Raw genomic sequence first — 20,206 nt, 5'->3', positions numbered from 1 at the left:
AAAGTTAAAAAGAAAATGCTATTCAGTGGCTGGATCTGTTTTTATCACTTTCTGTATTGGACGTCGAAAATGAGCTTTTCTCAGCCAGCAGAGGTCAAAATAAGCAGTAATGCAAACTCAGTCAGACACACAGATTTTCACTTGCAACTTGCTTTAACATATTTAACAGTGCATGAAATGTTGTCTAAAGTTAAAAAGAAAATGCTATTCAGTGACTGGATCTGTTTTTATCACTTTCTGTATTGGACGTTGAAAATGAGCTTTTCTCAGCCAGCAGAGAGGTCAAAATAAGCAGTAATGCAAACTCAGTCAGACACACAGATTTTCACTTGCAACTTGCTTTAACATGTTTAACAGTGCATGAAATGTTGTCTAAAGTTAAAAAGAAAATACTATTCAGTGGCTGGATCTGTTTTTATCACTTTCTGTATTGGACGTTGAAAATGAGCTTTTCTCAACCAGCAGAGAGGTCAAAATAAGCAGTAATGCAAACTCAGTCAAACACACAGATTTTCACTTGCAACTTGCTTTAACATGTTTAACAGTGCATGAAATGTTGTTTAAAGTTAAAAAGAAAATGCTATTCAGGGCTGGATCTGTTTTTATCACTTTCTGTATTGGACATTGAAAATGAGCTTTTCTCAGCCAGCAGAGAGGTCAATATAAGCAGTAATGCAAACTCAGTCAGACACATAGATTTTCACTTGCAAATTGCTTTATCATGTTTAACAATGCATGAATGGTTGTCTAAAGTCAAAAAGAAAATGCTATTCATTGGCTGGAACTGTTTTTATCACTTTCTGTATTGGACGTTGAAAATGAGCCTTTTCCAGCCAGCAGAGAGGTCAAAATAAGCAGTAATGTAAACTCAGTCAGACAAACAGATTTTCACTTGCAACTTGCTTTAACATGTTTAACAGTGCATGAAATGTTGTCTAAAGTTAAAAAGAAAATGCTATTCAGTGGCTGGAACTGTTTTTATTACTTTCTGTATTGGACGTTGAAAATGAGTTTTTTTCAGCCAGCAGAGGTCAAAATAAGCAGTAATGCAATCTCAGTCAGACACACAGATTTTCACTTGCAACTTGCTTTAACATATTTAACAGTGCATGAAATGTTGTCTAAAGTTAAAAAGAAAATACTATTCAGTGGCTGGATCTGTTTTTATCACTTTCTGTATTGGACGTTGAAAATGAGCTTTTCTCAACCAGCAGAGAGGTCAAAATAAGCAGTAATGCAAACTCAGTCAAACACACAGATTTTCACTTGCAACTTGCTTTAACATGTTTAACAGTGCATGAAATGTTGTTTAAAGTTAAAAAGAAAATGCTATTCAGGGCTGGATCTGTTTTTATCACTTTCTGTATTGGACATTGAAAATGAGCTTTTCTCAGCCAGCAGAGAGGTCAAAATAAGCAGTAATACAAACTCAGTCAGACACATAGATTTTCACTTGCAAATTGCTTTATCATGTTTAACAGTGCATGAATGGTTGTCTAAAGTCAAAAAGAAAATGCTATTCATTGGCTGGAACTGTTTTTATCACTTTCTGTATTGGACGTTGAAAATGAGCCTTTTCCAGCCAGCAGAGAGGTCAAAATATACAGTAATGTAAACTCAGTCAGACAAACAGATTTTCACTTGCAACTTGCTTTAACATGTTTAACAGTGCATGAAATGTTGTCTAAAGTTAAAAAGAAAATGCTATTCAGTGGCTGGGTCTGTTTTTATCACTTTCTGTATTGGACGTTAAAAATTAGCTTTTCTCAGCCAGCAGAGAGGTCAAAATAAGCAGTAATGCAAACTCAGTCAGACACACAGATTTTCACTTGCAACTTGCTTTAACATGTTTAACAGTGCATGAAATGTTGTTTAAAGTTAAAAAGAAAATGTTATTCAGTGGCTGGATCTGTTTTTATCACTTTCTGTATTGGACGTTGAAAATGAGCTTTTCTCAGCCAGGAGAGGTCAAAATAAGCAGTAATGCAAACTCAGTCAGACACACAGATTTTCACTTGCAACTTGCTTTAACATGTTTAACAGTGCATGAAATGTTGTTAAAAGTTAAAAAGAAAATGCTATTCAGGGCTGGATCTGTTTTTATCACTTTCTGTATTGGACGTTGAAAATGAGCTTTTCTCAGCCAGCAGAGAGGTCAAAATAAGCAGTAATGCAAACTCAGTCAGACACATAGATTTTCACTTGCAACTTGTTTTAACATGTTTAACAGTGCATGAAATGTTGTCTAAAGTTAAAAAGAAAATGCTATTCAGTGGCTGGAACTGTTTTTATCACTTTCTGTATTGGACGTTGAAAATGAGCTTTTCTCAGCCAGCAGAGGTCAAAATAAGCAGTAATGCAATCTCAGTCAGACACACAGATTTTCACTTGCAACTTGCTTTAACATATTTAACAGTGCATGAAATGTTGTCTAAAGTTAAAAAGAAAATGCTATTCAGTGGCTGGATCTGTTTTTATGACTTTCTGTATTGGACATTGAAAATGAGCTTTTCTCAACCAGCAGAGAGGTCAAAATAAGCAGTAATGCAAACTCAGTCAAACACACAGATTTTCACTTGCAACTTGCTTTAACATGTTTAACAGTGCATGAAATGTTGTCTAAAGTTAAAAAGAAAATTCTATTCAGTGGCTGGATATGTTTTTATCACTTTCTGTATTGGACGTTGAAAATGAGCTTTTCTCAGCCAGCAGAGGTCAAAATAAGCAGTAATGCAAACTCAGTCAGACACACAGATTTTCACTTGCAACTTGCTTTAACATGTTTACCAGTGCATTGAATGTTGTTTAAAGTTAAAAAGAAAATGTTATTCAGTGGTTGGATCTGTTTTTATCACTTTCTGTATTGGACGTTAAAAATTTGCTTTTCTCAGCCAGCAGAGAGGTCAAAATAAGCAGTAATGCAAACTCAGTCAGACACACAGATTTTCACTTGCAACTTGTTTTAACATGTTTAACAGTGCATGAAATGTTGTCTAAAGTTAAAAAGAAAATGCTATTCAGTGGCTGGATCTGTTTTTATCACTTTCTGTATTGGACGTTGAAAATGAGCTTTTCTCAGCCAGCAGAGGTCAAAATAAGCAGTAATGCAAACTCAGTCAGACACACAGATTTTCACTTGCAACTTGTTTTAACATGTTTAACAGTGCATGAAATGTTGTCTAAAGTTATAAAGAAAATGCTATTTTTATCACTTTTTGTATTGGACGTTGAAAATTAGCTTTTCTCAGCCAGCAGAGGTCAAAATAAGCAGTAATGCAAACTCAGTCAAACACACAGATTTTCACTTGCAAATTGCTTTATCATGTTTAACAGTGCATGAAATGCTGTCTAAAGTTTAAAAGAAAATGCTATTCAGTGGCTGGATCTGTTTTTATCACTTTCTGTATTGGACGTTGAAAATGAGCTTTTCTCAGCCAGCAGAGGTCAAAATAAGCAGTAATGCAAACTCAGTCAGACACACAGATTTTCACTTGCAAATTGCTTTATCATGTTTAACAGTGCATGAAATGCTGTCTAAAGTTAAAAAGAAAATGCTATTCAGTTGCTGGATCTGTTTTTATCACTTTCTGTATTGGACGTTGAAAATGAGCTTTTCTCAGCCAGCAGAGGTCAAAATAAGCAGTAATGCAAACTCAGTCAGACACACAGATTTTCACTTGCAACATGCTTTAACATGTTTAACAGTGCATGAAATGTTGTCTAAAGTTTAAAAGAAAATGCTATTCAGTGGCTGGATCTGTTTTTATCACTTTCTGTATTGGACGTTGAAAATGAGCTTTTCTCAGCCAGCAGAGGTCAAAATAAGCAGTAATGCAAACTCAGTCAGACACACAGATTTTCACTTGCAACTTGCTTTAACATGTTTAACAGTGCATGAAATGTTGTCTAAAGTTAAAAAGAAAATGTTACTCAGTGGCTGGATCTGTTTTTATCATTTTCTGTATTGGACATTGAAAATGAGCTTTTCTCAGCCAGCAGAGGTCAAAATAAGCAGTAATGCAAACTCAGTCAGACACACAGATTTTCACTTGCAACTTGCTTTAACATGTTTAACAGTGGATAAAATGTTGTCTAAAGTTAAAAAAAAAATGCTATTCAGTGGCTGGATCTGTTTTTATCACTTTCTGTATTGGACGTTGAAAATGAGCTTTTCTCAGCCAGCAGAGGTCAAAATAAGAAGTAATGCAAACTCAGTCAGACACATAGATTTTCACTTGCAAATTGCTTTATCATGTTTAACAGTGCATGAAATGTTGTCTAAAGTTTAAAAGAAAATGCTGTTCAGTGGCTGGATCTGTTTTTATCACTTTCTGTATTGGACGTTGAAAATGAGCTTTTCTCAGCCAGCAGAGAGGTCAAAATAAGCAGTAATGCAAACTCAGTCAGACACACAGATTTTCACTTGCAACTTGCTTTAACATGTTTAACAGTGCATGAAATGTTGTCTAAAGTTAAAAAGAAAATGCTATTCAGTGGCTACATCTGTTTTTATCACTTTCTGTATTGGACATTGAAAATGAGCTTTTCTCAGCCAGCAGAGGTCAAAATAAGCAGTAATGCAAACTCAGTCAGACACACAGATTTTCACTTGCAACTTGCTTTAACATGTTTAACAGTGCATGAAATGTTGTCTAAAGTTAAAAAGAAAATGCTATTCAGTGGCTGGATCTGTTTTTATCACTTTCTGTATTGGACGTTGAAAATGAGCTTATCTCAGCCAGCAGAGAGGTCAAAATAAGCAGTAATGCAAACTCAGTCAGACACACAGATTTTCACTTGCAACTTGCTTTAACATGTTTAACAGTGCATGAAATGTTGTCTAAAGTTAAAAAGAAAATGCTATTCAGTGGCTGGATCTGTTTTTATCACTTTCTGTATTGGACATTGAAAATGAGCTTTTCTCAACCAGCAGAGAGGTCAAAATAAGCAGTAATGCAAACTCAGTCAAACACACAGATTTTCACTTGCAACTTGCTTTAACATGTTTAACAGTGCATGAAATGTTGTCTAAAGTTAAAAAGAAAATTCTATTCAGTGGCTGGATCTGTTTTTATCACTTTCTGTATTGGACGTTGAAAATGAGCTTTTCTCAGCCAGCAGAGGTCAAAATAAGCAGTAATGCAAACTCAGTCAGACACACAGATTTTCACTTGCAACTTGCTTTAACATGTTTACCAGTGCATTGAATGTTGTTTAAAGTTAAAAAGAAAATGTTATTCAGTGGTTGGATCTGTTTTTATCACTTTCTGTATTGGACGTTAAAAATTTGCTTTTCTCAGCCAGCAGAGAGGTCAAAATAAGCAGTAATGCAAACTCAGTCAGACACACAGATTTTCACTTGCAACTTGTTTTAACATGTTTAACAGTGCATGAAATGTTGTCTAAAGTTAAAAAGAAAATGCTATTCAGTGGCTGGATCTGTTTTTATCACTTTCTGTATTGGACGTTGAAAATGAGCTTTTCTCAGCCAGCAGAGGTCAAAATAAGCAGTAATGCAAACTCAGTCAGACACACAGATTTTCACTTGCAACTTGTTTTAACATGTTTAACAGTGCATGAAATGTTGTCTAAAGTTATAAAGAAAATGCTATTTTTATCACTTTTTGTATTGGACGTTGAAAATTAGCTTTTCTCAGCCAGCAGAGGTCAAAATAAGCAGTAATGCAAACTCAGTCAAACACACAGATTTTCACTTGCAAATTGCTTTATCATGTTTAACAGTGCATGAAATGCTGTCTAAAGTTTAAAAGAAAATGCTATTCAGTGGCTGGATCTGTTTTTATCACTTTCTGTATTGGACGTTGAAAATGAGCTTTTCTCAGCCAGCAGAGGTCAAAATAAGCAGTAATGCAAACTCAGTCAGACACACAGATTTTCACTTGCAAATTGCTTTATCATGTTTAACAGTGCATGAAATGCTGTCTAAAGTTAAAAAGAAAATGCTATTCAGTTGCTGGATCTGTTTTTATCACTTTCTGTATTGGACGTTGAAAATGAGCTTTTCTCAGCCAGCAGAGGTCAAAATAAGCAGTAATGCAAACTCAGTCAGACACACAGATTTTCACTTGCAACATGCTTTAACATGTTTAACAGTGCATGAAATGTTGTCTAAAGTTTAAAAGAAAATGCTATTCAGTGGCTGGATCTGTTTTTATCACTTTCTGTATTGGACGTTGAAAATGAGCTTTTCTCAGCCAGCAGAGGTCAAAATAAGCAGTAATGCAAACTCAGTCAGACACACAGATTTTCACTTGCAACTTGCTTTAACATGTTTAACAGTGCATGAAATGTTGTCTAAAGTTAAAAAGAAAATGTTACTCAGTGGCTGGATCTGTTTTTATCATTTTCTGTATTGGACATTGAAAATGAGCTTTTCTCAGCCAGCAGAGGTCAAAATAAGCAGTAATGCAAACTCAGTCAGACACACAGATTTTCACTTGCAACTTGCTTTAACATGTTTAACAGTGGATAAAATGTTGTCTAAAGTTAAAAAAAAAATGCTATTCAGTGGCTGGATCTGTTTTTATCACTTTCTGTATTGGACGTTGAAAATGAGCTTTTCTCAGCCAGCAGAGGTCAAAATAAGAAGTAATGCAAACTCAGTCAGACACATAGATTTTCACTTGCAAATTGCTTTATCATGTTTAACAGTGCATGAAATGTTGTCTAAAGTTTAAAAGAAAATGCTGTTCAGTGGCTGGATCTGTTTTTATCACTTTCTGTATTGGACGTTGAAAATGAGCTTTTCTCAGCCAGCAGAGAGGTCAAAATAAGCAGTAATGCAAACTCAGTCAGACACACAGATTTTCACTTGCAACTTGCTTTAACATGTTTAACAGTGCATGAAATGTTGTCTAAAGTTAAAAAGAAAATGCTATTCAGTGGCTACATCTGTTTTTATCACTTTCTGTATTGGACATTGAAAATGAGCTTTTCTCAGCCAGCAGAGGTCAAAATAAGCAGTAATGCAAACTCAGTCAGACACACAGATTTTCACTTGCAACTTGCTTTAACATGTTTAACAGTGCATGAAATGTTGTCTAAAGTTAAAAAGAAAATGCTATTCAGTGGCTGGATCTGTTTTTATCACTTTCTGTATTGGACGTTGAAAATGAGCTTATCTCAGCCAGCAGAGAGGTCAAAATAAGCAGTAATGCAAACTCAGTCAGACACACAGATTTTCACTTGCAACTTGCTTTAACATGTTTAACAGTGCATGAAATGTTGTCTAAAGTTAAAAAGAAAATGCTATTCAGTGGCTGGATCTGTTTTTATCACTTTCTGTATTGGACGTTGAAAATGAGCTTTTCTCAGCCAGCAGAGGTCAAAATAAGCAGTAATGCAAACTCAGTCAGACACACAGATTTTCACTTGCAACTTGCTTTAACATGTTTAACAGTGTATGAAATGTTGTCTAAAGTTTAAAAGAAAATGCTATTCAGTGGCTGGATCTGTTTTTATCACTTTCTGTATTGGACGTTGAAAATGAGCTTTTCTCAGCCAGCAGAGGTCAAAATAAGCAGTAATGCAAACTCAGTCAGACACACAGATTTTCACTTGCAACTTGCTTTAACATGTTTAACAGTGCATGAAATGTTGTCTAAAGTTAAAAAGAAAATGCTATTCAGTGGCTGGATCTCTTTTTATCACTTTCTGTATTGGACGTTGAAAATGAGCTTTTCTCAGCCAGCAGAGAGGTCAAAATAAGCAGTAATGTAAACTCAGTCAGACACACAGATTTTCACTTGCAACTTGCTTTATCATGTTTAACAGTGCATGAAATGTTGTCTAAAGTTAAAAAGAAAATGCTATTCAGTGGCTGGATCTGTTTTTATCACTTTCTGTATTGGACGTTGAAAATGAGCTTTTCTCAACCAGCAGAGAGGTCAAAATAAGCAGTAATGCAAACTCAGTCAAACACACAGATTTTCACTTGCAACTTGCTTTAACATATTTAACAGTGCATGAAATGTTGTCTAAAGTTAAAAAGAAAATGCTATTCAGTGGCTACATCTGTTTTTATCACTTTCTGTATTGGACGTTGAAAATGAGCTTTTCTCAGCCAGCAGAGAGGTCAAAATAAGCAGTAATGCAAACTCAGTCAGACACACAGATTTTCACTTGCAACTTGCTTTAACATGTTTAACAGTGCATGAAATGTTGTCTAAAGTTAAAAAGAAAATGTTATTCAGTGGCTGGATCTGTTTTTATCACTTTCTGTATTGGACGTTGAAAATGAGCTTTTCTCAGCCAGCAGAGGTCAAAATAAGCAGTAATGCAAACTCAGTCAGACACACAGATTTTCACTTGCAACTTGCTTTAACATGTTTAACAGTGCATGAAATGTTGTCTAAAGTTTAAAAGAAAATGCTATTCAGTGGCTGGATCTGTTTTTATCACTTTCTGTATTGGACGTTGAAAATGAGCTTTTCTCAGCCAGCAGAGGTCAAAATAAGAAGTAATGCAAACTCAGTCAGACACACAGATTTTCACTTGCAACTTGCTTTAACATGTTTAACAGTGCATGAAATGTTGTCTAAAGTTAAAAAGAAAATGCTATTCAGTGGCTGGATCTGTTTTTATCACTTTCTGTATTGGACGTTTTAAATGAGCTTTTCTCAGCCAGCAGAGGTCAAAATAAGCAGTAATGCAAACTCAGTCAGACACACAGATTTTCACTTGCAACTTGCTTTAACATGTTTAACAGTGCATGAAATGTTGTCTAAAGTAAAAAGAAAATGCTATTCAGTGGCTGGATCTGTTTTTATCACTTTCTGTATTGGACGTTGAAAACGAGCTTTTCTCAGCCAGCAGAGAGGTCAAAATAAGCAGTAATGCAAACTCAGTCAAACACACAGATTTTCACTTGCAACTTGCTTTAAGATATTTAACAGTGCATGAAATGTTGTCTAAAGTTAAAAAGAAAATGCTATTCAGTGGATACATCTGTTTTTATCACTTTCTGTATTGGACGTTGAAAATGAGCTTTTCTCAGCCAGCAGAGGTCAAAATAAGAAGTAATGCAAACTCAGTCAGACACACAGATTTTCACTTGCAACTTGCTTCAACATGTTTAACAGTGCATGAAATGTTGTCTAAAGTTTAAAAGAAAATGCTATTCAGTGGCTGGATCTGTTTTTATCACTTTCTGTATTGGACGTTGAAAATGAGCTTTTCTCAGCCAGCAGAGGTCAAAATAAGCAGTAATGCAAACTCAGTCAGACACACAGATTTTCACTTGCAACTTGCTTTAACATGTTTAACAGTGCATGAAATGTTGTCTAAAGTTAAAAAGAAAATGCTATTCAGTGGCTGGATCTGTTTTTATCACTTTCTGTATTGGACGTTGAAAATGAGCTTTTCTCAGCCAGCAGAGAGGTCAAAATAAGCAGTAATGCAAAATCAGTCAGACACACAGATTTTCACTTGCAACTTGCTTTAACATGTTTAACAGTGCATGAAATGTTGTCTAAAGTTAAAAAGAAAATGCTATTCAGTGGCTGGGTCTGTTTTTATCACTTTCTGTATTGGACGTTGAAAATTAGCTTTTCTCAGCCAGCAGAGAGGTCAAAATAAGCAGTAATGCAAACTCAGTCAGACACACAGATTTTCACTTGCAACTTGCTTTAACATGTTTAACAGTGCATGAAATGTTGTCTAAAGTTAAAAAGAAAATGTTATTCAGTGGCTGGATCTGTTTTTATCACTTTCTGTATTGGACGTTGAAAATGAGCTTTTCTCAGCCAGGAGAGGTCAAAATAAGCAGTAATGCAAACTCAGTCAGACACACAGATTTTCACTTGCAACTTGCTTTAACATGTTTAACAGTGCATGAAATGTTGTTTAAAGTTAAAAAGAAAATGCTATTCAGGGCTGGATCTGTTTTTATCACTTTCTGTATTGGACGTTGAAAATGAGCTTTTCTCAGCCAGCAGAGAGGTCAAAATAAGCAGTAATGCAAACTCAGTCAGACACACAGATTTTCACTTGCAACTTGCTTTATCATGTTTAACAGTGCATGAAATGTTGTCTAAAGTCAAAAAGAAAATGCTATTCAGTGGCTGGATCTGTTTTTATCACTTTCTGTATTGGACGTTGAAAATGAGCCTTTCCCAGCCAGCAGAGAGGTCAAAAAAAGCAGTAATGTAAACTCAGTCAGACAAACAGATTTTCACTTGCAACTTGTTTTAACATGTTTAACAGTGCATGAAATGTTGTCTAAAGTTAAAAAGAAAATGCTATTCAGTGGCTGGAACTGTTTTTATCACTTTCTGTATTGGACGTTGAAAATGAGCTTTTCTCAGCCAGCAGAGGTCAAAATAAGCAGTAATGCAATCTCAGTCAGACACACAGATTTTCACTTGCAACTTGCTTTAACATATTTAACAGTGCTTGAAATGTTGTCTAAAGTTAAAAAGAAAATGCTATTCAGTGGCTGGATCTGTTTTTATCACTTTCTGTATTGGACGTTGAAAATGAGCTTTTCTCAGCCAGCAGAGGTCAAAATAAGCAGTAATGCAAACTCAGTCAGACACACAGATTTTCACTTGCAACTTGCTTTAACATGTTTAACAGTGCATGAAAAGTTGTGTAAAGTTATAAAGAAAATGCTAATTTTATCACTTTCTGTATTGGACGTTGAAAATTAGCTTTTCTCAGCCAGCAGAGGTCAAAATAAGCAGTAATGCAAACTCAGTCAAACACACAGATTTTCACTTGCAAATTGCTTTATCATGTTTAACAGTGCATGAAATGTTGTGTAAAGTTTAAAAGAAAATGCTATTCAGTGGCTGGATCTGTTTTTATCACTTTCTGTATTGGACGTTGAAAATGAGCTTTTCTCAGCCAGCAGAGGTCAAAATAAGCAGTAATGCAAACTCAGTCAGACACACAGATTTTCACTTGCAAATTGCTTTATCATGTTTAACAGTGCATGAAATGCTGTCTAAAGTTAAAAAGAAAATGCTATTCAGTTGCTGGATCTGTTTTTATCACTTTCTGTATTGGACGTTGAAAATGAGCTTTTCTCAGCCAGCAGAGGTCAAAATAAGCAGTAATGCAAACTCAGTTAGACACACAGATTTTCACTTGCAACTTGCTTTAACATGTTTAACAGTGCATAAAATCTTGTCTAAAGTTAAAAAAAATGCTATTCAGTGGCAGGATCTGTTTTTATCACTTTCTGTATTGGACGTTAAAAATGAGCTTTTCTCAGCCAGCAGAGGTCAAAATAAGCAGTAATGCAAACTCAGTCAGACACACAGATTTTCACTTGCAACTTGCTTTATCATGTTTAACAGTGCATGAAATGTTGTCTAAAGTCAAAAAGAAAATGCTATTCAGTGGCTGGATCTGTTTTTATCACTTTCTGTATTGGACGTTGAAAATGAGCCTTTCCCAGCCAGCAGAGAGGTCAAAAAAAGCAGTAATGTAAACTCAGTCAGACAAACAGATTTTCACTTGCAACTTGTTTTAACATGTTTAACAGTGCATGAAATGTTGTCTAAAGTTAAAAAGAAAATGCTATTCAGTGGCTGGAACTGTTTTTATCACTTTCTGTATTGGACGTTGAAAATGAGCTTTTCTCAGCCAGCAGAGGTCAAAATAAGCAGTAATGCAATCTCAGTCAGACACACAGATTTTCACTTGCAACTTGCTTTAACATATTTAACAGTGCTTGAAATGTTGTCTAAAGTTAAAAAGAAAATGCTATTCAGTGGCTGGATCTGTTTTTATCACTTTCTGTATTGGACGTTGAAAATGAGCTTTTCTCAGCCAGCAGAGGTCAAAATAAGCAGTAATGCAAACTCAGTCAGACACACAGATTTTCACTTGCAACTTGCTTTAACATGTTTAACAGTGCATGAAAAGTTGTGTAAAGTTATAAAGAAAATGCTAATTTTATCACTTTCTGTATTGGACGTTGAAAATTAGCTTTTCTCAGCCAGCAGAGGTCAAAATAAGCAGTAATGCAAACTCAGTCAAACACACAGATTTTCACTTGCAAATTGCTTTATCATGTTTAACAGTGCATGAAATGTTGTGTAAAGTTTAAAAGAAAATGCTATTCAGTGGCTGGATCTGTTTTTATCACTTTCTGTATTGGACGTTGAAAATGAGCTTTTCTCAGCCAGCAGAGGTCAAAATAAGCAGTAATGCAAACTCAGTCAGACACACAGATTTTCACTTGCAAATTGCTTTATCATGTTTAACAGTGCATGAAATGCTGTCTAAAGTTAAAAAGAAAATGCTATTCAGTTGCTGGATCTGTTTTTATCACTTTCTGTATTGGACGTTGAAAATGAGCTTTTCTCAGCCAGCAGAGGTCAAAATAAGCAGTAATGCAAACTCAGTTAGACACACAGATTTTCACTTGCAACTTGCTTTAACATGTTTAACAGTGCATGAAATGTTGTCTAAAGTTTAAAAGAAAATGCTATTCAGTGGCTGGATCTGTTTTTATCACTTTCTGTATTGGACGTTGAAAATGAGCTTTTCTCAGCCAGCAGAGGTCAAAATAAGCAGTAATGCAAACTCAGTCAGACACACAGATTTTCACTTGCAACTTGCTTTAACATGTTTAACAGTGCATGAAATGTTGTCTAAAGTTAAAAAGAAATTGTTATTCAGTGGCTGGATCTGTTTTTATCATTTTCTGTATTGGACATTGAAAATGAGCTTTTCTCAGCCAGCAGAGGTCAAAATAAGCAGTAATGCAAACTCAGTCAGACACACAGATTTTCACTTGCAACTTGCTTTAACATGTTTAACAGTGGATAAAATGTTGTCTAAAGTTAAAAAAAAATGCTATTCAGTGGCTGGATCTGTTTTTATCACTTTCTGTATTGGACGTTGAAAATGAGCTTTTCTCAGCCAGCAGAGAGGTCAAAATAAGCAGTAATGCAAACTCAGTCAGACACACAGATTTTCACTTGCAACTTGCTTTAACATGTTTAACAGTGCATGAAAAGTTGTCTAAAGTTATAAAGAAAATGCTAATTTTATCACTTTCTGTATTGGACGTTGAAAATGAGCTTTTCTCAGCCAGCAGAGGTCAAAATAAGCAGTAATGCAAACTCAGTCAAACACACAGATTTTCACTTGCAAATTGCTTTATCATGTTTAACAGTGCATGAAATGTTGTGTAAAGTTTAAAAGAAAATGCTATTCAGTGGCTGGATCTGTTTTTATCACTTTCTGTATTGGACGTTGAAAATGAGCTTTTCTCAGCCAGCAGAGGTCAAAATAAGCAGTAATGCAAACTCAGTCAGACACACAGATTTTCACTTGCAAATTGCTTTATCATGTTTAACAGTGCATGAAATGCTGTCTAAAGTTAAAAAGAAAATGCTATTCAGTTGCTGGATCTGTTTTTATCACTTTCTGTATTGGACGTTGAAAATGAGCTTTTCTCAGCCAGCAGAGGTCAAAATAAGCAGTAATGCAAACTCAGTTAGACACACAGATTTTCACTTGCAACTTGCTTTAACATGTTTAACAGTGCATGAAATGTTGTCTAAAGTTTAAAAGAAAATGCTATTCAGTGGCTGGATCTGTTTTTATCACTTTCTGTATTGGACGTTGAAAATGAGCTTTTCTCAGCCAGCAGAGGTCAAAATAAGCAGTAATGCAAACTCAGTCAGACACACAGATTTTCACTTGCAACTTGCTTTAACATGTTTAACAGTGCATGAAATGTTGTCTAAAGTTAAAAAGAAATTGTTATTCAGTGGCTGGATCTGTTTTTATCATTTTCTGTATTGGACATTGAAAATGAGCTTTTCTCAGCCAGCAGAGGTCAAAATAAGCAGTAATGCAAACTCAGTCAGACACACAGATTTTCACTTGCAACTTGCTTTAACATGTTTAACAGTGGATAAAATGTTGTCTAAAGTTAAAAAAAAATGCTATTCAGTGGCTGGATCTGTTTTTATCACTTTCTGTATTGGACGTTGAAAATGAGCTTTTCTCAGCCAGCAGAGAGGTCAAAATAAGCAGTAATGCAAACTCAGTCAGACACACAGATTTTCACTTGTAACTTGCTTTAACATGTTTAACAGTGCATGAAATGTTGTCTAAAGTTTAAAAGAAAAGGCTATTCAGTGGCTGGATCTGTTTTTATCACTTTCTGTATTGGACGTTGAAAATGAGCTTTTCTCAGCCAGCAGAGGTCAAAATAAGCAGTAATGCAAACTCAGTCAGACACACAGATTTTCACTTGCAAATTGCTTTATCATGTTTAACAATGCATGAAATGCTGTCTAAAGTTAAAAAGAAAATGCTATTCAGTTGCTGGATCACTTTCTGTATTGGACGTTGAAAATGAGCTTTTTTCTGCCAGCAGAGGTCAAAATAAGCAGTAATGCAAACTCAGTCAGACACACAGATTTTCACTTGCAACTTGCTTTAACATGTTTAACAGTGCATAAAATCTTGTCTAAAGTTAAAAAAAAGGCTATTCAGTGGCTGGATCTGTTTTTATCACTTTCTGTATTGGACGTTAAAAATGAGCTTTTCTCAGCCAGGAGAGGTCAAAATAAGCAGTAATGCAAACTCAGTCAGACACACAGATTTTCACTTGGAACTTGCTTTAACATGTTTAACAGTGCATGAAATGTTGTCTAAAGTTTAAAAGAAAATGCTATTCAGTGGCTGGATCTGTTTTTATCACTTTCTGTATTGGACGTTGAAAATGAGCTTTTCTCAGCCAGCAGAGGTCAAAATAAGCAGTAATGCAAACTCAATCAGACACACAGATTTTCACTTGCAACTTGCTTTAACATGTTTAACAGTGCATGAAATGTTGTCTAAAGTTAAAAAGAAAATGCTATTCAGTGGCTGGATCTGTTTTTATCACTTTCTGTATTGGACGTTGAAAATGAGCTTTTCTCAACCAGCAGAGAGGTCAAAATAAGCAGTAATGCAAACTCAGTCAAACACACAGATTTTCACTTGCAACTTGCTTTAACATGTTTAACAGTGCATGAAATGTTGTTTAAAGTTAAAAAGAAAATGCTATTCAGGGCTGGATCTGTTTTTATCACTTTCTGTATTGGACGTTGAAAATGAGCTTTTCTCAGCCAGCAGAGGTCAAAATAAGCAGTAATGCAAACTCAGTCAGACAAGAGAGAGAATTATGATGGACTACCTGTCAAAAAGTTTGATGGATTGTAGCCCCGCCCCCTAAGGCGGGACTTCCGGTCTAAGCCCCGCCCCTTTTATATAAACTTTATAGTTCCGGTAATTAGATTCTTATCGTTTTTATATAAAATAATAATTCCCGTAATTAGATTTTTATCAGACTAATTAAATTATTGATTCCGGTAATTAGATTTTTATCAGACTAATTAAACTTATATAATGATAATAATAACGGTAATTAAATTAGTGTTATTAGAGGCATTATTTAATATTTTTAATTAGTGCTACAAATTATATTTATTATATTACATTAAATTATATTATATTATATTAAGTTATATTAAATCATTATTTTATTAACTGATATTATAATTATATCATATTATATAATAATATTATATTATATTATTATAATATTTATATTTATATTAAATTTAATTATATTATATTATATATTGTTATATTATATTATATTATTACATTATTATATTATATTATAATTAATAAACTATTAACATAAACATTTCTTTGTTTAACCTGTTTGTGTTTCCTCGGTGTGTCAGTCTGTGTCTGAGCGTGTGATGATAAGGAAAACTTTGGATAACATCCCGTCAACTGCTTGTGAAAGATAGATTTATATCAGATGTAGAATATGTATATCTGATTGTATGTGCTGGGTGTCTCCCACTAACTACTATATGTTGTTAGGTGATTAGAAAGTGTGCTGATATCTATATATCCACATGCAGTCAACTGTATGCATATGTATGTGTGTGTGTGTGTGTGTGCGTGCGTGCGTGCGTGCATGTGTGCGCGCTCGAGCGAACTTGGGTCTGGCTTTGTATGCTTGAATCCACGACACAGTATTTACTAAAAATACTCATTAATAGGTTATGTTGTTTTTCACATTATTACTACAATAATACATATTTTAAGACACACAAACATTTTGATTTATCTTTGTCGGAGTATTAAATTAAAATATGTTTACAATATTTTTTTGTCGGCTTAGCCCCTTTATTAATCCACGGTCGCCGCAGCGGAATGAGTCGCTAACTTATTCAGCAAGTTTTTACGCAGCGGACCCCCTTCCAGCTGCAACCCATCTCAGGGAAAATGTTTACAATATTAATCCAGTAAATAACACATCTTAATCTTTATTGACAATAAATTGTCACACCTTTTAAAACAACGTTATCTAAAATTTAATATTCTAAAATGTTGAAAAACACAGATGTAAATTCAAGTTGTCTTTATAATTAATGAAAACTTTTATTATGAAAAACAATTTAAAATGAAAGTTTTTCCTTTGACTAACATGTTTTCAATTTATTTACATGCATGACCTGTAATTTATGGCACACATTGTAATACAGTTAATCCAAAGCCTAATGTTTTGAGCACTGGTCATCACTGATGTTGGTTTAAAAAAATCAACATAAAATATTTACTAAAAAGGACTTATCACTCTTTAGACATTATTGTTATTTCTGTTTCAAAAGATAAATAAAATGTAATTTTATTACAATAAATTGTAGTAATTGCATTACTAGACAACTTAGTTACTGAATTTTAAATTCAAACTGTTTTTAATTCATTGCAAATACTTGATCATATAAAGAGAAATATGTATATTATTCAGAATAATGGAATAACACTGATATTTATTTTAAGAAGAAAAATTGGCTCTCAGTTTATCTAAAAACAGTACAGCTCCAGCCCTTAGTTAAATCTACTTAATGTTTTATAGTAAATTTTTCTAGTTTAACTACTGAATCCACTATTTACATGTTCATACAATAGTGGCAAATCTAGTAAGTTTACAAATTTGTCAAAATTAGTCAAGTTTACAAATAGTTCTTGAAAGTAGACTGATTACTTTTTTACAGGGTAAATGATGCTTTTCTTCTACAAATACACTTAATCAAGATTTTTGTCACTACACGCAATTTGTTGGGAGTGTATATGTTTCTTTAAACAATGTTTTTTTTTACTGCCAAACACATTTTCAAATGATCAAACTAAAATCTAACGGAATGTTTTTTCACTCTGAATATAAAAGCTTTATCTGTGCATTTTACTTGGAAAAGTGATGTTTAAAATACTATTCATTAAACTTACTGCATGACTGGAGTTTTATTTTTACAAACCAATAGCATTGACCTAATTCAAGTTTTTGATTTTCCACTCTGTAGCAGTTTTTCAACACAAAATGTAAACGTTTTATGCATGTGCTAAAAATCTGTAATTTTGCACCACTGTCAGAGTTTGTATGTAACAAAGCATACATGTTTTTAAAACTGTCAGTTTTCAAAAGTTACTTAACGTTGTCCCCTTTCTTCTGGAGTTTTTAGGAACAACGATTTTTCATTTGGGGGGAAAGAAAAAAAAAGTGATGTTTTGAAATACATTGGTTACACCAATATGGTGTAATGGTTAGAATTTCTGGGTTTCATCCAGACGGCCAGGGCTCAACGCCTGATTTCTTAATGCTTTTTAACCTCTAAAGTGTCCCAAGTAACATTAATAACAACACTTAGGCACAATTATTTGTATCGTAGTTGAATGCTACACTCAATACTGCCAGCAAAACACAATAATAACAAAGAGTAAACACTTTTTTTATTTTAAGAATACTTTGCAGTAAACTTTAATGCATTAGTAAGTTTATTTTATCTACCTTCTGATGCAGAATGTTTTGAAACATTTAATTATGTTTTTATGACCACGGGCATCTCACCAAAATATTTGACCTAATTGAAGTATCCAGTGCTGCAGTTTTAAAACACAAAATGTCTTTGCAAACTTTTTTGCGTATGTGTTAAAAGTCTAATTTTACACAACTCTTATAGCGTCCGTTACAATGCATACAGTAAATATCACAATAACCATTTCTACTGCCAATTATCTTTTGGTGTCTAATTCTTCACAATATTTTTTTCACGAGAACTATGAATCTACAAAGGCAAGGCAAGGCAAGACAAGGCAAGTTTATTTCTATAACACATTTCATACACAGTGGTAATTCAAAGTGCTTTACATAAACAGGAATAAAAGAGACAAGTATAAGAAAAATAAAAACAAATAATGAAAAATATAAAAAATGATAAAAACAGATCAAATGTGTTAAAACAAGTTATAAAAGAATGAAAAAGAAGAGAAAAACATAATAGTGCGATCTGTCAATAGTGCGATCTGTCTACAAAACTAAAAGAATAGTTGCCACTAAATCTACATTAATATCTTGTTCAACAGTGTCTAATGTACTGTGTATTAAAAATGTATTCTTTTGAACTGTCATGAAAGTTTGAGTTGTGAATGTTTTGGTTTTAAACCAGAGACAACCAACAATATTATGAATACCTTTTGTTCAAATACTTTTTCAAATGAAAGATAAATTATGAAATTGTATGTCAGTGCATCTTTAAAACTAAATTGGGCAAAAAAAAAATTAGGTTGTCTTTCTAAACTGACTACAAAACCGTTATACATGAGAACTGGGTATTATTGGGTTGACTTAAACGTTAACCAATTTTAATAAATGTTCTACATTTTATACATTTGCTTTAAACAAGTGACCAGTCCTTGACACACTATGCAACATTCTAATTTTCTAAATATTTAAATATACATTTGGCATAAATACAAGGCTTTAATCAGTTTCGACAATGTTTCTATGATTTGTTTCACACCATCATGTTTTGCACCTAGCTCAATTTTTAACTTTTTTACAGGAAAGGCATAGACACTTGAGTTGATAAACTTTTATTTCAAGTAAATATACACTGAAATAGAGTAGTACATAATGAACAAACATGGATTGCATTACAATAATAAAGACAAATTAACTAAGAAAAAAAAAATACATATGTACAGTCATACATTGAAGAAAAAACAGGGTACACCAGAACAATAAAGACATTACTGATTATTACCAAACAACAAAGAAATGCTGCTAAAAGCATTCTGTCATGTTCTAGTATGTGGCTGGTCATAACTTCCACAATCTCAGCAATATTTGTTATTTTGTTTTGTGAAACCAGTGACACACAAATATCTATTATATATGTAGACATATACAGAACCTGCGTTACCCTAGCTCATCACTCAATTCAGTCAGCACCTTCAGAATTTTTGTAATGGTTGCACAGACAGCACCATTGCTATGAAAACACAGGTGTGTCAAATGATTTATCGTATTGGCCCATGAGTTTAAGGTCCCTCTCACAACGTCCATTTCTCTCTTGAGATTTTTCACACGTTTGCCATCTCCTGTACAATCATGTTTAGAATCACACGCATAATTAATGATCTTCTCCAGAAGAAAAGCCATATGGTCCCTATAATGCTGTTTAAACATGTCGTCCACAATAGACCTTATTTGACAATCAAAAACAGGTTGCACTCGTACTCAGGCCTTTCATGCGCATTACCGTCAGTATTTTGAGAACAATAGCAATCAACCATCTTTGCATGGTGGCTGTCAGAAAAAAATCTGAAAATATTTTTAAGAAAACGTTTTTTCTTTAATCACAATACAAAGTTTGTCCCATAATCTGTGTAGATCATAAAAAGTAGTACCTTAAAGATGCGGCCTGTGTCCTTAAACAGCGATAGTTCATCCCTAATAGTTCAGTGCAAACAAGACCAAAGTAGGGGCTGTGGTCCTCAAAGATAGTACCTTTTTATGTCTTTAATCTTCTTTTTACTCCTGATCAATTGGTTCTTGTAGAAAGCTTTAGGATCAGTGACTGTAGCCAGAAGCATTACTCCTTGGTAGCTAGAAGTAATAATGGGGTGCTTTATCTACACATTCAAACAGCCCCGCCTTCACTCACGGGGCGGTACTATGAACATCTGCTATGGTGTCATAAACTCATGATAGTTGACATCTTGTCTTTTATTTAAGACATAGGCGTGATGATGTAGGGATACCTATTTTAAAAATAAAATAAAGATACAGAGTCATAGCGTAAATATATTCACAATGAAAGATTTTAGAGAACTAATATTATAGATTTTTTACATTTCATGGAAGTTTTAG

The 20,206-nt window shown here is 34.0% G+C and overlaps 1 long non-coding RNA gene across 1 annotated transcript in view; it reads right to left on the bottom strand.

Annotated features, from left to right (window-relative positions):
- LOC141379062 (uncharacterized) overlaps positions 1–18,991 on the bottom strand; it is a 127,628-nt gene extending 108,637 nt beyond the window's left edge. Inside the window, exon 1 of the long non-coding RNA XR_015516660.2 lies at positions 18,870–18,991. This is a non-coding gene — a long non-coding RNA (uncharacterized LOC141379062). The remainder of the gene's footprint in view (positions 1–18,869) is intronic.
- Positions 18,992–20,206: the final 1,215 nt, after the last annotated feature.

Source organism: Danio rerio, chromosome 19 (assembly GCF_052040795.2).
Source record: "Danio rerio strain M-AB ecotype USA chromosome 19, GRCz13ab, whole genome shotgun sequence".
In the NCBI taxonomy this organism is placed as follows: domain Eukaryota; kingdom Metazoa; phylum Chordata; class Actinopteri; order Cypriniformes; family Danionidae; genus Danio; species Danio rerio.
This window is presented reverse-complemented; position numbering and strand designations above follow the sequence as displayed.